The sequence below is a fragment of the Amblyomma americanum genome, chromosome 1, assembly GCF_052857255.1.
Source record: "Amblyomma americanum isolate KBUSLIRL-KWMA chromosome 1, ASM5285725v1, whole genome shotgun sequence".
Classification (NCBI taxonomy): domain Eukaryota; kingdom Metazoa; phylum Arthropoda; class Arachnida; order Ixodida; family Ixodidae; genus Amblyomma; species Amblyomma americanum.
This window is the reverse complement of record NC_135497.1, coordinates 168,780,708-168,787,531: the sequence shown is the minus strand read 5'-3', so window position 1 is coordinate 168,787,531 and position 6,824 is coordinate 168,780,708.

The following is a 6,824-nucleotide window of genomic DNA, read 5'->3' as shown; positions in this document are numbered from 1 at the left end:
CGACAATCAATTCGACAAGAAATTGAACAGGCGTTTGCAACTTGCAAGCGTTGCCCTTGCTACCTGGCATGGGCAGTATCGAAGGTACGGGTATCTTTGATACTATCTTTCGATACATTTTTTGTGTCGGCATCAGGTATTGCTTGCGAAAAATGAAAGTGTCGAAGTCTCGGTATCAAAAATACATTTTTAGTGTGCCATGTATTTAAAAATACTGATTATTTAAAACCAGACGTGTGCCGCAGATTTTGAGGGTGCTGCAAGTCAGACTTCGGGCCGGCGGCGCTCGATCAGTTGGTAGCGCGCTGAAAGTAAGGGGCGAACTAGGAAGAGACGATGCCAATGCCGTTGGCCCGGTCAGTCGTCTTTCTCCCTACGTTCGTTGTTTGGCAGAGAGACGACACATATGCTGCGCTTCTGCACACTCGGTGGCAATGTGGCCGAGAAGAGAGAGGCTCGCCTTCATGCTAGAAAGAACACTTCTTTACCCCTATTCTAATTTGCGGTTGTTGCCAACAGAAATGGAGCACTATCGCCCTCATGCTCACCAGTTTACAGAACATTTGTTGCTTACTTTGTAAGCTCGATAAAGGTCACGCCCCCTTCCACAGGTGAGTCAATGGGCATTTCCTTTGTTTGGAGAATCAATGCGACAACAAGCCGTTGTTTTCAAGATGCAGTAGTGAAACTTGAGTTTCTTCACTATACCGCCTGGATCTTCGAGTGGACGTGGCTATGCTTCACTCTTATCTGCTCTTCGTAAAACGCAACACGACCATGTGCTCCTGTTGAAAGGACTGGGCAAAACAGCTACGGAAGACGAGACAAGAGAAGTACAAACACCAGCGCTGGTGTTTGTCCTTCTCTTGTCTCGTCTTCCGTAGCGCGGTTTTATTCAGTTCTTCAGAAATGTACCAACCAGCCCGTATTTGCCCTCTTCCCTAGAAAGGGTTTTCCATTTGCTTCGCTTAGAGCAAGACCTCATCGCGCGGCTCTTTCGAACCGGCTGTTTCAGAAAATGCCGTTACTTACTACCGTTAAGTAAAAAATATCTAAATAACAGAGGTTATCAAGATATATTTTGCCTAATAAAAACTTTCAGCCCTTTTATTCCTTCCTGTTTTCTTCCTAGCCTTTAACGAATAATGCTCAACTTCAAACGACTGTTAAACATAGTGCAGGGGAAATAACTGTTTGGCTTTCCCAATCGCACGAAGCTTGCACCTTTTAGCACAGGGCAGATTCAGAGGCAACCGGTAAATACTGCAATAACAAACGAAGAGCACCAGAAACAGTTTCAAGTTTATTCGTATATAGCAAATTGCTCAGATACCGGTTGGCATGAAGAGAATTAGCTTTAATTTTTTTTTTTTTTTTGCTAGGCTTCTTATGGCAGTGATCGCTTCGGCACCACCATAGCATCATTCTAATGCTGAAGTTTTAAGAAAACCGACGGTGTCTGCAGTGCAGCTTAAAGAAATGCGTACGGCCTGATTAGTTTAAACCCTTTCAAATACAGTGGGCTATATCAAATACACTAAATGTTGGAGGGGACACTCAAGCTCCGCCTTAAGGGTATGACGAGATAGCGTAATGGGTTAATTCCCATCTATGCATAATAGGCCATTTTTTTACTTTACATTCATAGATCCCTGGGAGTCCTCATACCCTTCCTGGCGCAGTAATGCAGTGGTTATAAGCGATGTGCCACTGCCCAGCGATAGCAGGTGCTACCGCCAGCGGCTTCCTGAGCGACCAGTGATTAATTTAACTGCCACCTACCACGGTGGCCAGTTTGCTCACTATCCGGTGGGCAGATTGTGATGACGCAACAAGGTCACGTGGCCCAGGTGGCCCACCTGCCTCCTAGATTGTTGCCTGGGCGCCACCTGTCACAGTAATGCTCGTGATTTTTCGCTCACAACGCCGACGCCAGATTTTCTGCGCAACGGGGCCTTCAACGCCCTCGCATTAAAATTCCTGAAACACGGACAAATTTCGTAGCTTACCTAATCATATTACCCGCATTATTAATACTTACGATTTCAGCGGTGTGTCAGGAAGTATCAACGATACAGTATCGAGTATTTGCATCAGAAGTCAGTTTTGGTTCGGCATATCCAACAATCTTACACAAGCACTTTCAAGTGCTAAAGAGTTTATGAATACAATTTTTGCATATATTACACGATTTTACTATAACAATCAATATAACCGCAGATCTCCCATCGGCAGGCTTGCATTTTTTTACTATTAACGTTTTTGCTAACGTCAAAAGGGTTTCTCATTGGTTTTTTGTGGCAGGCTTAACTGCTCGATGCGAACGATGGGAACATTACAGAAGAAAGATTTTGCTACACATCGGAAAAGTGGAACATTACCTTCAATATTTCCGTAACAGTACCTTACAACTTCTCAATATCGAAAATTTTCTCCAAGAATGTTGGACATTTATCTTGTATCGGTATCGGAAATACAGTTTTTTAGGGTATCTGGTATCGGCATCGAAGATACGTCTTTCAAGTATCGTGCCCAGACCTGATTTGGCATCAGTGCTGAAGTTGCCTGCAATACATACAATTAGTTTCGATGCGCTGGCTTCTACAAGCCGCCATGTCAGAGACGCTAGCGCAGAATCCCGAAAATATACTGCTGCATACCAAGAGTGTGACGCCTGTTTGACAGGCACATGTCCGGCGCCATTTTTATTGAACAAAGCTCAGGCACCCTAACACTGGTTCGGTAACTAGGAAAAAAAAAACTCTTTCATGGTGCCGGTCATTTGGACCGCAAATTTTATTTTGCAATCATAGCCTATCGCGGTTCCCCAATAACACGTCTCCCCGGCTGGCTTCTTTTTGTTCTGCGAGGCTTTTCCTGACAGCTCTGGCTTTGCGTAAAGTCCCGCCTGTCATGAGTTTCCGCTCAAGTGAGCATTGCGGGTTTTATTTGCCTTGTACAAGCAGAACCGTGGGTTGATGTGGCAAATTGCCTCCGGTGCCAGGCGCATTCTAAATAAACACCCCGTAAACCAAATAAACAGATCTCAACGTAAATAAGCACGACGGTGCCTTCAGATTAGTTGTTACTGCCACTAATGAATTCGAATCGGGGCTGCGATTGTCACATTACATTATTACAGAGCAGCCTAGAGCGGATGTGCCGCGAAAGGCTCCAGCGTCAAGCGCCTCAATCATTGCATGAAGCGCTGCAGAATTCATGAGAGAGCGCAGAGATTGAAGCTGTTTAAATAGACTCGCAGATTCTGCTCGCAGAATTGACAACGTCGTTGTCTGAATGTCAGGAACCTGAAGTAACAGTACCGGACACGGATACGAAAAACATGCTTCATTATAAAAGACGCATCCATGCAGCTTGTGGACGCATGCAGAATGTGATAAAACGCGACAAATACAACCCGTTCTAAGTGGAAATTACCTAAGCTCTTCCGAAATTCTTGTTTTGGACAGTTGTAGCCACAAAGATTACTGAGAGCTTCTGAAGTGATGAGAGCAAGTGTGTGTAAAGTTTAAGGTATCATATTGGATGTCCGACACCTGCGCAATGCATAGAACGCTGAAATGAGCTCACATGGCCAAGGTCAACTTCGTATTCGCACGAGCGTACCGTGGAATTAGCGTTTCGATAGGAAACGGTTGGCAGAGCACTGGTTACATAATAATCCGATCCACAAAAGCCCAATTAGGATTGTGCACGTGTAAATCGAGGCAGCTCGGAAGTAGTGCGATGACTCGCACGCTTTCTATACGGTTCATCGCAACGGCCTTGTCCGCGCAGTTATTACTTCTGGAGAAAATCTTAATGACGACGAACGGTCTTTGAAGATACGAGTTACTTAGGCGATGTGCCCTTTAACAACGCAACTCGTGCTCATTTACATTGATCTACTACGAATTAACATACCACTAACTTCCACTGTTGAAAGAGTGCTTTGATCCAGTTCACGTATTTCTCGTTTCTATCCGCCCAAGGAGAGTTCCGACCAAGCAAGCAAACACAATCATGTATCGCCTAGTCATACCAGGTATGATGCGCGAAAGAGAATACACCAAATTCAAAGACATACGCGGAAAGTAAGGAGAAAAATTGGCACTTCTAGAATTACCTGATTGTTGCGAATATACATAGATATAATTCAGATTATAGCGAACTTGCTAGTTCACTATAACTCAGATATACGGTATGTGCTGAAAACTATATTAGCCTCACTTTCTGAGGCCCCAAGAGCGGTGCATACATTTTAGTTGTTTTTCAAATCCATAGTTATCTCAACTTCCTTGCCCCATGTTGCTAAGGCTGCTTGACATAGTTCTCCCAGGAGAGACACCTGAATGGTGATCCCTCTTTACTAGTCTAGACAAAAAAAGTGTGCAATTTAGCCCACAATGTTTGGCATAAGTACACATAAGCAACACAGAAGGTGTTCTACGATGTTTAGAACTGATAACTATTGTCGGGAATGAGCTTATATGACGATACAATTTAAGTGTGAACATCCACAGTGCCACCTGTTGCCGCCAGAAAAAGACACGTGAATTTTGTCTTTTCCTTTTCAGTTATTTACATACTTTTTACTTTTTACATATCTTGTATCGTTACTCCAGCCGATTTTACAGCGCTAACCTATTGAAGGGGAGGCGTATAACATGTTAACATTGGGCTAATTGTCAAGGCTTGTGATCAACGCTACACAAAAATGCAACTAGCTAGTGTCCTAAAAGCACGCAGACACTGCGCCAAACACATAAAACGACCACAGCTGCGCTACAGAAACCCCAATAAAATGCATTCCCCCCCGTGTAGAGTAGGAAACCGGTTTCTTCTGCCGGTTAACCTCCTCGCCTTTCCTTCTCATTCTCTAGCTCTCTATATCCACTAAAATACAAGTACCTATCACAGCATGTCTAGTCACAGAAAAAAAAAGAAAGTACGAGTACAAAACAATTGAGAACACTCCGTAGGGCATTCGAGAAATAGTTTAGGACTGCAACCAGAGTCATCCTGCCGAAGCCCAAAATAAATTTTCTCCCTTTCAGTTGTGGGTGTTCCAGAGTGAGGCATCTTTCATGATCGGTGAAGAATGGCATGGCCCCGACAATTGTCCACGTCGTCGCTCGAACTCCACATGGCGTGGGTACACACGCAAGCGGCACCCCCTCGTCCCTCCTGAGTCATTACGCCCGCACACGCGCACGCATGCCCAAAGTTTCGCCGCTACATGCATGCGCTGTTGGGCCGTTTTCATGCTTTCTACTCTCACCTCCCCGCATTCTTTTTTTTATTCTTCTTTTATGTTGCGCGTTTCTTTCGTGCTACCGCAGCCCACGCGACCATAAGAACAGTCAATATTTGAGCGGCGTCAATGGCAGCCGCCCATGCAGGCACCGCCTGTTAGCCGCGTGCTGGGCAGCCGAGCCGCCGGGCACCTGGCGTTTTCGTGCAGGCTCTCCCTATTACGGCGTCCTCCCCGCAGCGCGCTCCTCCGGACGCCAGCCGAGGACGGATTAACCATTGAGGGCCTTGTTTCTATGGTGAGCCCACCGGGCGGCCTCATCCGACGAGATCAAATTGGAAACGTGCTCCTCCCTGCGGCCAGCTTGGGAAACGAAAGACTGGTGGTAGTGAGCAGACCGGGAACGGCCTACAGATGTTTTTTTTAGGCAGCATTTACGCCAGTGACAGACAGCGAATGAAGTCGGCTGTTATATTGTTCGTGTCTCGCCAGTGAGGTCAGCAGGTGATGTCGGTGGGTGAGCCAAGGGCTCGGGCTCTGTAGCCCACGTAATTATAATCAAGTACGCGTAGGTCAAGTACGATAAACGTCTGTTCGCGCGTTTACAGTGGTGAAAAATTAGAGTATGTTGTAAAGCTGAACTGCTGTACATCGCAGCTGCTACATTCGTCTTAAAATGGCAAAAAAGTATCATTAAGAAAAAAATTAATTTGTGACAATCGACGTGATACGCAGGCTGTTGACCGTTTTTAGAAAACGACCGTTCGGATTGGTTTCGGTCAACGTTTTATGACTGGTCATAGATGGTGCCAACAGCACTCTTTAATGAGTCACGCCAGGTGTGTCGGGCGACGTTCCGCTTGTCTTCCTTATCCTTAGACGCGCTCAGGCCCCTTCTCACAATCACGTGCCGCTGTTGTCGAGCTGCCCAGCACTTCTCTGCTCTGGAGACTCCCTTACGTCGTCTTCTAGGTTATTAAGGCGCTTTCTCGCTCTCAAGTCACCCACACCCCCACACCGGTTGCAGCACCGCTGCCACCGGGCACAGGGAGGGACCCACTTCATTTCTGCAAACACGATTAGACGCATATGGCTGTAAATCGAGTACTAAGGTTCACGCGATGCCATAGTAGTCTCGGGAGTCAGCGAATCAGGCTACTGGTCCCGCACCAGCGCGAGTTCGAATCCCGCTTGGAATACCCTAAGGTTTTTTTTTTTCGGCATATTAAAGGACGTGGGTACCTTCCATGTCCCTTCAACACATATGGCCTTACCGCAATGGCGCGGGTGAATGCTGCGCATTCTCGGCATCCATATCGCAACTGCACATTAGGGCTAGGGCACTTTTAACCTGATAGTGTTAAAGCTCTCGTTCTGAAAAAATTCCGGCGTCGGTGGTGTCGTCATCGGCGGCGGCTGCGGCGTTGTGATCGGAAAAGCAGGTGGCCCACCTGTTACCTAGGTCACGTGACCTGCCCACAACCTGCCCACTATGGCAGGTGGCAACCTGCTCGTTGGATTGTGAGCAACTTCCCATCGTGGCATGTGGCCGTTAAGTTAATGACTGGTC